At 37.5% G+C, this 10,633-nt stretch overlaps 1 non-coding gene across 1 annotated transcript; it reads right to left on the reverse strand.

Annotated features, from left to right (window-relative positions):
• Positions 1-10,220: 10,220 nt before the first annotated feature.
• LOC141681286 (small nucleolar RNA R71) lies at positions 10,221-10,327 on the reverse strand. The gene has a single exon (XR_012558726.1). It is a non-coding gene; the product is annotated as a small nucleolar RNA R71 (small nucleolar RNA).
• Positions 10,328-10,633: the final 306 nt, after the last annotated feature.

A 10,633-nucleotide genomic window follows, 5' to 3' on the forward strand; every position in this document is an offset into this window, starting at 1 on the left:
GTAGGATTGCCAAGGACGAAAGCCAATCACGACGCCATTTGGGTAATTATAGACCGACTGACAAAGTCAGCTCATTTCATTCCTATCAATGAGAGATACACAGTCGATAGACTGGTGGACATTTACCTTAAGAAAATAGTGACGCGACATGGAGTCCCAGCGTCCATTGTCTCAGACCGAGACCCCAGGTTCAACTCCAGATTTTGGAGGAGCTTTCAGGAATGCGCGGGGACCAAGTTAAATATGAGTACCGCGTACCATCCCCAGACGGATGGGCAGAGTGAAAGGACCATCCAGACACTAGAGGATATGTTGAGAGTCTGTGCAATAGACTTTAAAGGGAGTTGGGATGATCACTTGCCGTTGATCGAGTTTTCTTATAACAATAGCTTTCATGCTAGCATCGAAATGCCGCCTTATGAGGCCCTGTACGGAAGAAGGTGTCGATCTCCCTTATACTGGGTTGAAGTAGGAGAGCGGAAGATGCTCGGACCCGTAGTGGTCCAAAGGACCAAAGATATAGTGGATCTTATCAGAGGGCGACTTGTAGCAGCCCAAGACAGACAGAAGAAATATGCAGACCTAGCCCGAAAGGACAAGGAATATGAAGTAGGGGACTTAGTACTGCTAAAGGTATCCCCTTGGAAGGGATTAATGAGGTTCGGAAGGAAAGGAAAACAAAGCCCAAGATACATTGGACCTTTTGAGATATTAAGACGGATTGGAAAGTTAGCTTACGAGCTAGCCTTACCCCCTAATTTGCAACAAGTTCATAATGTGTTCCATGTGTCAATGCTAAGGAAGTATCATCGGGATGCCAGACATATAGTGGAGTACGAGCAGGTGGATATGCAGCCAGATCTAACTTACGTGGAGAAGCCAGTAAGGATTATAGATAAGAAGGAGCAGGTGCTTCGGAACAAAGTGATCAAGCTAGTCAGAGTACTATGGCAGAATCATAATGTGGAAGAATCAACTTGGGAACTAGAGAGCGCAATGCTAGAAAAGTACCCCCATTTGTTTTCTGTTTGATTCCGGGACGGAATCCTTTTAAGGAGGGGAGACTGTAATAACCCCCAAAATTTTCAACTTTTTGTAACCCTTGTGAATAGTGTTTTTGCTGAATGAGAAAACTTTTCATGCCACACTATGTAGGGGTTCTGTTATTGATCTTCTGGGATATTATTAGTACTCTATGTGGTATATAAGTGTATGTAAAGATCGTCAGAATCCAATTTCCGAACACTTGGATTTTTCCCGGAAATCCACTAGATACGGAAAGGATTGAGTATAAGGTAACAGGATAAAAAGGATTTAAATTAAAGGATTATAATAGAGGATCATAAAAAGGAATATAATGTATTGAGAAAGGTTAAGGGAACCTAAGTAATAAGATCCTGGGTATGATCCTTCAAACGATAAACGAGAACGAAAGTTAAGCGAACCGTATAACAGATCAGCGGTCATTAGGCAAACGATTAGGAAGTTAAGCAAAGGGATTAGAGGGAGTGATGTCACCCAACCAATGAGAGGAGGACAAGGAGGGAAAGATGACATCACAACATGACATAGGCATGACATGGGAAGGAAGGAGGTGTGGTTGAATGAGAACCACATAAATTCAAGGGCAACAAGGTAATTAACTAAATCAAACACAAAAACAAGTCAACCAAGCCAAGCAAAATCATTTTTCATCAAAATCAAAAAGAAACCAAGGCATTGTTCATCTTTTGCTCTCGGCTTTTTAGCTTTTTAAAGGGCAAGAATTTCAAAATCAAGATCCAAGCCTCCTAAATTGGTGAGTTAATTCCCTAATCATCTTTATGCTTAGTTAGGGCTATATCATGAGTTTAAGCCATCAATTCCTTCTCCATCTTCTTCATTTAATCAAAGAAGAAGACTATGAATAGTGTTTTCAAGTTTTTAACTTGAAATTTTTCTTGTTTTCCTTAAAGATCCAAGCATTCCTAAGACTTCTCAAAGCTTCTTAAGGCTTCCTAGCTCCTCCCACCACTTCAAGGAAGGTATATCATCTCCAAACCATAGATTCCTATGTATTATAAGATGATTTTGATTAGTAGGGTGATATTGTAGCTTGATGTTGTGATTTAGAGTTTGGGATTTGAAATGGTATTGAATTGGAATGGTAAATGTTGTTGTTTTGATTAAAAGAACTTAAGTATGGTTAAAGTTAAGCTTAGGCATAAGTATGAATGTTAAAATTGAATTGGTTGGGGTTGTTATGATGTGATAAGGATGGATGTTGGTTTTATGTTGGATTTGAGGTTGAATTGGGTTGGTTTTGAATGGTTTAAAATTGGGAAATCGCGTAAACATAGTCGTCGTAACGTCCGATTTTCTTTAGACTGTTTTTGTGCATAACATTAGGACCCGAGAACCCCCTGCTAGATTATGGCCATTTCCATGTTTAGATAGCTCATGTTACGAGCTTCATTTTGATATGTAGTTCGTTCGATTCCGATGCACGGTTTAGGAGAAACTACCGTTTCATGTAACGGCGTTTCGCGAACAAAACTTTTCCCCTCGCCTTACTTTGAAACATAGGTTAAAGACCAAAAAGGGTTAATTAATGTATGAAACATTTATGGTAAGTGTGTTAGATAGTTGGTAAGATACTCGTGAAGGAATCGCCTTAAAAATCGTAAAGGTTAAATTATTAAAAATGGTGGAGCCGAGGGTACTCGAGTGACTTAAGAGAATCAGTAAGCGCAGAATAAGCGTTAGAGTCTAAGTTAGTTAAAGTATAGATTTATAAGTGACTTTGGTTTAATTCCAACTTACTTGTTGTTTATAGGTTACCAAACTCGTCCCGAGCCTTTTATCACCCCAAGTCGCTCAGGCAAGTTTTCTACCCGTTATAACTGTTATTGTGATGAATATATGTATTTGCATTATCTTGCGATAGATGCATGTTGGTTAATTAGCAAATGTTCCAAAATATTGAAGCATGCTGCTATGGTATATATATATGCATGCCTGTTTCGTATTCTTTCCATATATATCAGTTGATTCAGTTGATAATACCTATGCTAGAGGATAGCGGTAATTTGCATATACCCTTAGTACAGGGACCCAAAGGTGAAAATATTTTCTAAAACCGGGAGTCGAGAATCCCGAGTAGATTTTGTATATATGGATATAAATATATGTATATATACTTATATATATATGGTCATTGTTTTCAAAACTATTAATCGAATAAGGTTTATTCGATAACTTTAACTTTATTTTATTATTGAATATTATTTCGAATATTATTCGAAGGCTTATGACTCCTTTATATTAAATGAATATTATTTTGAATATTCATTCGAGGGCTTATGACTCAGTTTATATTATTTAATGAATATTATTTGAATATTCATTTGAGGATCTATGACTCCGATTATTTGCTGAGATATATTCTTTATTTTATTAAAGAATAAGGTGTCAATAATCAAACTTATTTTCGATTATTCAAATAAAGATAGTACTTTCATATAAGTATATCTTTGGTTATTTAATACTCGTTTCAAGTATAAGTTTTAATACTTCTACTTCAATTATTTTTATAAAGATTATTCTTTATGGGAATATTATTTAAATAATAATATTCAGTCATTTTCTAAATATTCTGGGGACTGATTTACTTCATTAAATCAGCTTTACTCCAAACACTCTATAAAGTGTTTTCGAGTCTTCAAAATGATTTTTAAAAGTTAGAGCGGGTCCCAAAACTCATTTTTATATTTAAGATCTTCCTTTTTAAGGGGATTTAAATACTCGCTCAAAACCTGAGGGATCCGGCTCTGTGGTGTATTTTATATTCGCAACACGGTTGCAGTTTTGGTAAATGAATTGATTACTTACCCAACGTTCGGGAAGTAAGTCCATCTATTGAGTCGGCATAAGCAACATGGGCTCAGTGGGCGTCCATGATAGTGTAAGTGGCTCAGTGGGAGTCCATCAAATGCATAAGTGGCTGAGTGGCAGTCCAGCATAAGGTCCTATTGAGACCAGGGTGATGACCAGTGGGGAATTCGTCCATCTACTAGTAGAAAAGGTTACTTATGGGTATCTTTGCCTGATCAGCAAGATATCTGGTTTATGCCAAATTCTTTTCCTTTCCAAATTTATTGGATATTGCAATTCTGTTCATACTTTACATGACAGAGGTTTTCAGGAAATTGTATAAAGAAGATGTATATGTGGATATATATATATATCAGAACTTAATGAAGTATATCATGACTTCATTTCCTTTAATAAAATTTCAAAGATTTAATCTATTCAAATCTTGTCTTGTAGTCTCATCTATCTGATGAACTGTTGAAAGCTCATTATACTTTGAACAGTGGTAGTTCAAGCAGCTTTTTAAATGATATAAGTATAGTGAAGTATTTGGTAACTTCATCCCTTGTTTTTACTTATATCTAGTAAGTAATTATCTTACGCATGATAAAAGATTCTAGTAAGTATCCATTTAGATACTTATATTATTGTTATCACTATATATTATCTTGCGAGCTGTAAGGCTCACTCTTGCTTTATTTCTTCATCACACAACAACAGTTAGGAAAGATGGCCAGACTCCAGCAGACCCAGCGCAAGCGCGTGGGAAGCATCCCGCGTCTTCCCGATGATGTTGTAGCTGCTATAGCTGCAGAGGTAGATCTATTGGTAGATCAGGCATTCTATTTTGAGAATCAAATTATGTATAATTATAACTTGGGGCAGATAATGGCAATTAACTGTAAATTTATCAAGTAATCATTTTGGGTTGTAATAACTTTTAAATTGTGGATTCAAAGACTTGTACTTATTTCTATTTCATCTCTGAGACTATAACGGGTTGTGGTGTGTGTTAGTGTGGGGTCACATCATAAGGTTATTATTATTAATTAAGTGAAGTGATATTGTGGAAAGAAAGACCATGATGACCCGGATCCCCGACCCCGGATCTGGGGGTGTTATATTTAGTTAATATGCTGCCAGGTGTTACAATTTCAGAGAAGAGAGAAAAAAAAATAGCAGGGGGCTTCTTCCTTTCTCTTTGATTCACTCGGCTTTTGTTGTCTCTCTCGAAAACATCTCTCGTCTCTCTCTCAGTTATCTCTCTTTCTTCCCTTTTGTTGTTCCTTTCTTCCTCGGCTTCGCTGCAGTCACCGTCCTTTCTTCCTTCCTGCTTTTCCGGCCACCGTTGTTATCTCCGGTTGGTTCGATTCCTGTTCTTCAGTTTCGTTTTTTGTCTATTGCATACATATATCTGGGTATATATGTTAGTGTGTGTGAGTGTGTAATATGGTGGGTGTGGTTGTGCTGTATGCGGTTTCTTGTTTCTCCGGGTTGTTTCCCGGCTGCTCCTGCGTTTCCGATTTGTTGTTGTGATGTTGTGCGCGTCATGCGCGTGTTGCCCTGTCCATTTTGGAATTTTAATTATTTTATCTAATTTTCTGCAGGAATTTTTAATGATTGATTTCGTGAAATAAATAATAATTTCGTGCGGGAAAGTATTAAAAATAATCGGTGAAATTCGTGATTGGAAACCCAATTCGGGTACCTCCGAATTTTTACCGCCGTCGACGATGAGCCTCGGCGAGTCAACGGTGGACAGTGATGATCCAATTCTGAGTCCTAATATGAATAAAAATATAAAATGCGAATAAGAGTAATAGTTAAATAATATCGGTGATTGGGATTCGTGCAATTGGATTGTGATTTGGGTTGTCATTGTATTTGTTATGAATTGATTTGACGTCGATATTGTGTTCGACGGGTAGTCCGATAAACAAAAGAGACGCTACCCGATTTCCGGAAAATTCACCTACGAAAATACGGAAGCGTATCTGACGATTATCGGGACGTCGAATGGTTATATAGATATATATGTGTTCTATATGGAACTCGATTGCACGATGTGATGAAATAGTTTGCTAAAATACATAACCCTGATTTTGTAAAATTACAAGTATACGTAATTTCGAAAAGCGAACACCAAACCGATTTCTCGAGAATATGAACCCTGACTGTTGGGTGTGTTGTTATATTATAATAATCCATATAATTACGAGTCGGGTTTGAATTTCGTTGAATAAAAATTAGTATTGAGGATATGTCAAGCATACCTAGACGTCTAACGTAGGGTATTTCGACCCTGTAGGTTATAGTCGGGAACCTGAAATGGACGATGGACTAAAAGATAACATAGTGGTCAGTCAACGAGCTCAGTAGAGTTTCAACAGGAAGACCTGGGTGTCGAGGTCGAATCCAGAATGACATAGTGGTTGGACGTAAAAGCCTAAGCGGCAGAGTTGGTCCAGAATTGATCAGTAATAGTTGTAAAGCCTTATAAGGCAAGTATTTCTGAACTTTGCCTCAAGATATATATTACCAATGTTTTCGAACTGTTTCATAACATGTCGCTATTATTCAAAATAACTCCTGTTTTATATTGCAAGTGCTTTAAGCTATTAAACCTTGAACCCTGATTTTTCTTGGTCTTGAGCCATAAGCCTTATTCCTTGTAAACCATCCTTTGTTGATCATCAGATATCAAATCACACCAATATGATACCACTCCCCAAAGGTATAACTACCGAACACCAAACACTGAAACAAAATTGTTTGAAAACACAGAAAATTTTATACTGCAACCATTCTTTATAACCTTAGAGAACCATATCCTGAAAAATCATTACTGATCAAATACCCAATCATTTTATAAACCGGAAAAATCGTTTCTTATACATAACCTGCTATACCCTTGTGATATCCATGAGTTCCTTACGTTTTTATGCAAATGTTTAATCATTATTGATTATGATCTTGTTTTATTGAATCATAATGTTATCATATTGAACTGCTTTAGGATTGGATAGTTTTGATATATGTGGACCAGATTCGTGGTCAGACCATACCAATGGTCAAGTTAGGCCAATGTGTGCCTTGGATCCAGTAATTAGAGCAGTGTTGTGTGCTTGCTCGGGGTTAGTGCGTGACTGATCAGCAGCCTAACCTTGGTTTTTAAAACTTAAAACGAATATCCAATTCTAATGATTAGTTAGAAAGAAACTTGATTCCTTTGAATCATCTCATTTGATCATTGTTTAACCTCAGTTATCACTATTATGACTTGCTGAGCTAGTTAGCTCACCCTTGCGATTCTTTTATATATTTTACAGTTGAAAAGAATATGGATGATAGTGAAGTTCCTCAGTCCAAAGTGCGGGCTAAGGTTCCAGTTGAGTTGAATCGAGCTAGCAGAAGCTTCATGCGGTATAGAGATAGTCAGATTGTAAGAATGATTTTATTATCAATTGTAAGTTAAATTAGTTGGGATTTGGTATATTGTAATAAAGGTTAAGATTGTGGTTTTTTTTCATACTTTAACCTGTTGCGATCCATGGTTATATAAAGCAGGGTCATTACAATTGATATTTCATATACAGGTTGATATATTGTGTTAGTGTTGTGGACCCCAAACTTCTGACCCGGGTTTGGAGGGCGCCACAAATGTCATCATTGAAAAAGTAGCTCTTGTCTCAGGACTTAAACACAATCTGTTGAGTATAAGTCAAATCTATGAAACAGGTTATCATGTGGATTTCTTTGAAGAACACTGTGAAGTTATAAGTAATCCAAAAGGAAAAGTGGTTCTGAAAGGATAAACGCATGGTAACATTTATGAAGCCATACTTTCATCAAGTACTGATGATTCTACAATCTTTCTGTTGAGTAGAGCATCAATTGAAGAAAGCTGGAATTGGCACAAGAAACTCTCTCATTTAAATTTCAACAATATAAATGAGCTTGTAAAGAAAGATCTTGTGAGAGGACTGCCAAAAACAGTATTTACTCCTGATGGCCTTTGTGATTCATGTCAGAAGGCAAAACAAAGAAAATCTTCTTTCAAGAGCAAAACTGAGTCATCAATTCTTAAGCCTTATCACCTACTACATGTTGATCTATTTGGTCCAGTCAATGTCATATCTATTGCAAAGAAGAAATATGCTATGATTATAGTGGATTAGTTCACAAGGTACAATTGGGTGTACTTCTTGCACAAGAAGACTGAAACTGCATCTACCCTAACTGATCATGTCAGGCAGCTGATAAGTGGCATTTTATACCACTTAGTACATCTTAAAATGGCTTAAATTGGTGCATTGAAATCAAGTATTTTGTGTATTTGATGCGTTTTTCTAGTGTTTATGCATTTCAGGGTATTAGTTATATTTCGGAGGAGTAATCATCAAGAATAAGCCTTGGCATGTGTTCATCATTGAGAGAGGGAAGAAATGGGTAGATTACGGCGAAGAAACGGAGCAAACTCAGGAATTTTCCAGAAGGGTCCTGAGCGCCCGCTCAGCGATGCTGAGCGGCCGCGCAGGAAGCTGAGCGCCCGCGCAGCTATGCTGAGCGGCCGCGCAGGGTCGGGAAAAAAGATAATTTATTTTAGGACTTCTATTTCTGTTTGGCTTCCACTTCTATATAATCTGAGTTTTATGGGACTATTATATAAGTAGATTTGGAGACGTTTTCAAGGGAGAGGATCGTGGTATTACGCAAGGAGCGAAGGAGATAAGGAAGAAGACCGTTTTAGTACACAGCAACGAAGAGGAAGTATATTTTCTTGTGATTCTTGTTTCGTTATAACGTTGGATGCTAGTTTTCTTACTTTGAACCTATTTACTCTTGTGACGTACTCTGATTTAATATAATTAGTTTAGTTATTATTTTCTTGTATTTATTTATCATGATTTCATATGAACCCATGATGACGATAAGTGCTATTATGGGCTAATCGTGATCATGGGGTTGCAACGGATTTACTATGGAATTCTTTAGTTAATTGTTTAATACTTTAGTGTGTGATGATTGTATGATATCTAGTATTGGTTGTGCGTATTCGTCTTATGTGCGTCGCGAACATATAAGATAGGGTGTTAATCTCTTGTGAAGCGACGGTGGATCTTGAGATTTAGAACTTGCCATGCTAGCATAGGTTCATGTACGTTGTGCATGATTAGTGGGTAACTCTAACAGTTTTATTTGCCCTATGTAATCAAAAGGAATAACTTGTGCTTAAATCGTTGTGTTATCAATTTCTGTAGACATATAGGAACTCAACATAATTGATGACTACTCAACTTCTATCTTAATTGTGGATGTTTGGTAGAATGGTATTAGTACAATGAAAGTTGGCTTTTATCAGTTTCGTGTTATTCGATTAATATCATCACTGTCACATGCTAAAGGAAATAACAATGACTATTGAAGGAAGTAGTAATGAAGTTGTGATCTCATGAGTGTTTTATTATTGATAATTTGAAGTGTTAATTAAGTGATTAATTAAGTAGTTAATTGTAGTTAATATTTAGTCAACAATTCTAAGTGTTAGTGTCTTAACATTGAGAAGTAATCATACATTGGTGAGTGAGTCTAATTAGACAATAAATTAGTCTGAGTTTCTGTGGGAACGAACTATAAAGTATTCTATATTATTTGTGAACGTGTATACTTGCGTGAATATTAAAGTGTGTTTTCGCCCTAACAAGTTTTTGGCGCCGCTGCCGGGGACTCGGCGTATTTGTTTAGTTTATGTACTTACCATCAGTGGTCATTAGGACTCAGTGATTAGGACGTAGTAGTTACTTATTGTTTCCGGTTGTGTTTCAGGTACTTTAGCGAGCGTTTATGCAAACCCGTTCTCGTACTCGCAAGAGGACTTTAGATACAGCTGAGGAGACAGACGAAGTTCTTGATATTCCGGAGAAGTTAGATTTTGAAGATTCGGATTCAGGAACTGAGCGGAAAGAACCAGTAAACATGGGTGATCGTATTGTTCAAGCTAATCCAGCTTTCATGGACTTTTCTCGGCCAAAAATTGATGACATTCAGTCAAGCATTTTTCATCCGGCCATTCAAGCTATCACCTTTGAAATCAAGTCGGGCACTATTCAATGGTGCAGGATTCTGTTTCTTTTGGAGGAGCGGCGACTGAAGACCCCAACATGCACATAAGGAATTTTGTCGAGATCTGCAGCACTTTTAAGTATAATGGCGTGACTGATGAGGCTATCAAGCTGAGGCTTTTCCCATTCTCACTAAGGGACAAAGCTAAGGACTGGTTACATTCTAAACCAGCTGGGTCCATCACTACGTGGCAAGATCTTGCGCAAAAGTTTCTGGTGAAGTTTTATCCAATGGCAAAGACTGCTACTATGAGGAGTGCTCTTACTCAGTTTGCGCAGCAACCTACAGAATCTATGTGCGAAGCTTGGGAACGCTACAAGGAAATGTTGAGAAAGTGTCCACATCATGGAATGCCTGATTGGATGGTGATCACGGGTTTCTATAATGGTTTGGGGGCCCAATCTCGGCCCATGCTCGATGCAGCAGCTGGAGGCGCTTTATGGGCTAAAAGCTATACTGAGGCTTATAATCTTATCGAGACTATGGCTGCAAATGAGCATCAAAACCCAACTCAGAGGATGATGCCTGGTAAGGTAGCAGGTATTCTGGAAGTTGATGCAGCCACCGCTATTGCAGCACAGCTTCAAGAGCTGTCAATGAAGGTTGATTCTCTGGCTACATATGGAGTTAATCAAATAGCTATGGTTTGTGAGCTTTG

Source organism: Apium graveolens, chromosome 8, assembly GCF_009905375.1.
Source record: "Apium graveolens cultivar Ventura chromosome 8, ASM990537v1, whole genome shotgun sequence".
Taxonomy (NCBI): domain Eukaryota; kingdom Viridiplantae; phylum Streptophyta; class Magnoliopsida; order Apiales; family Apiaceae; genus Apium; species Apium graveolens.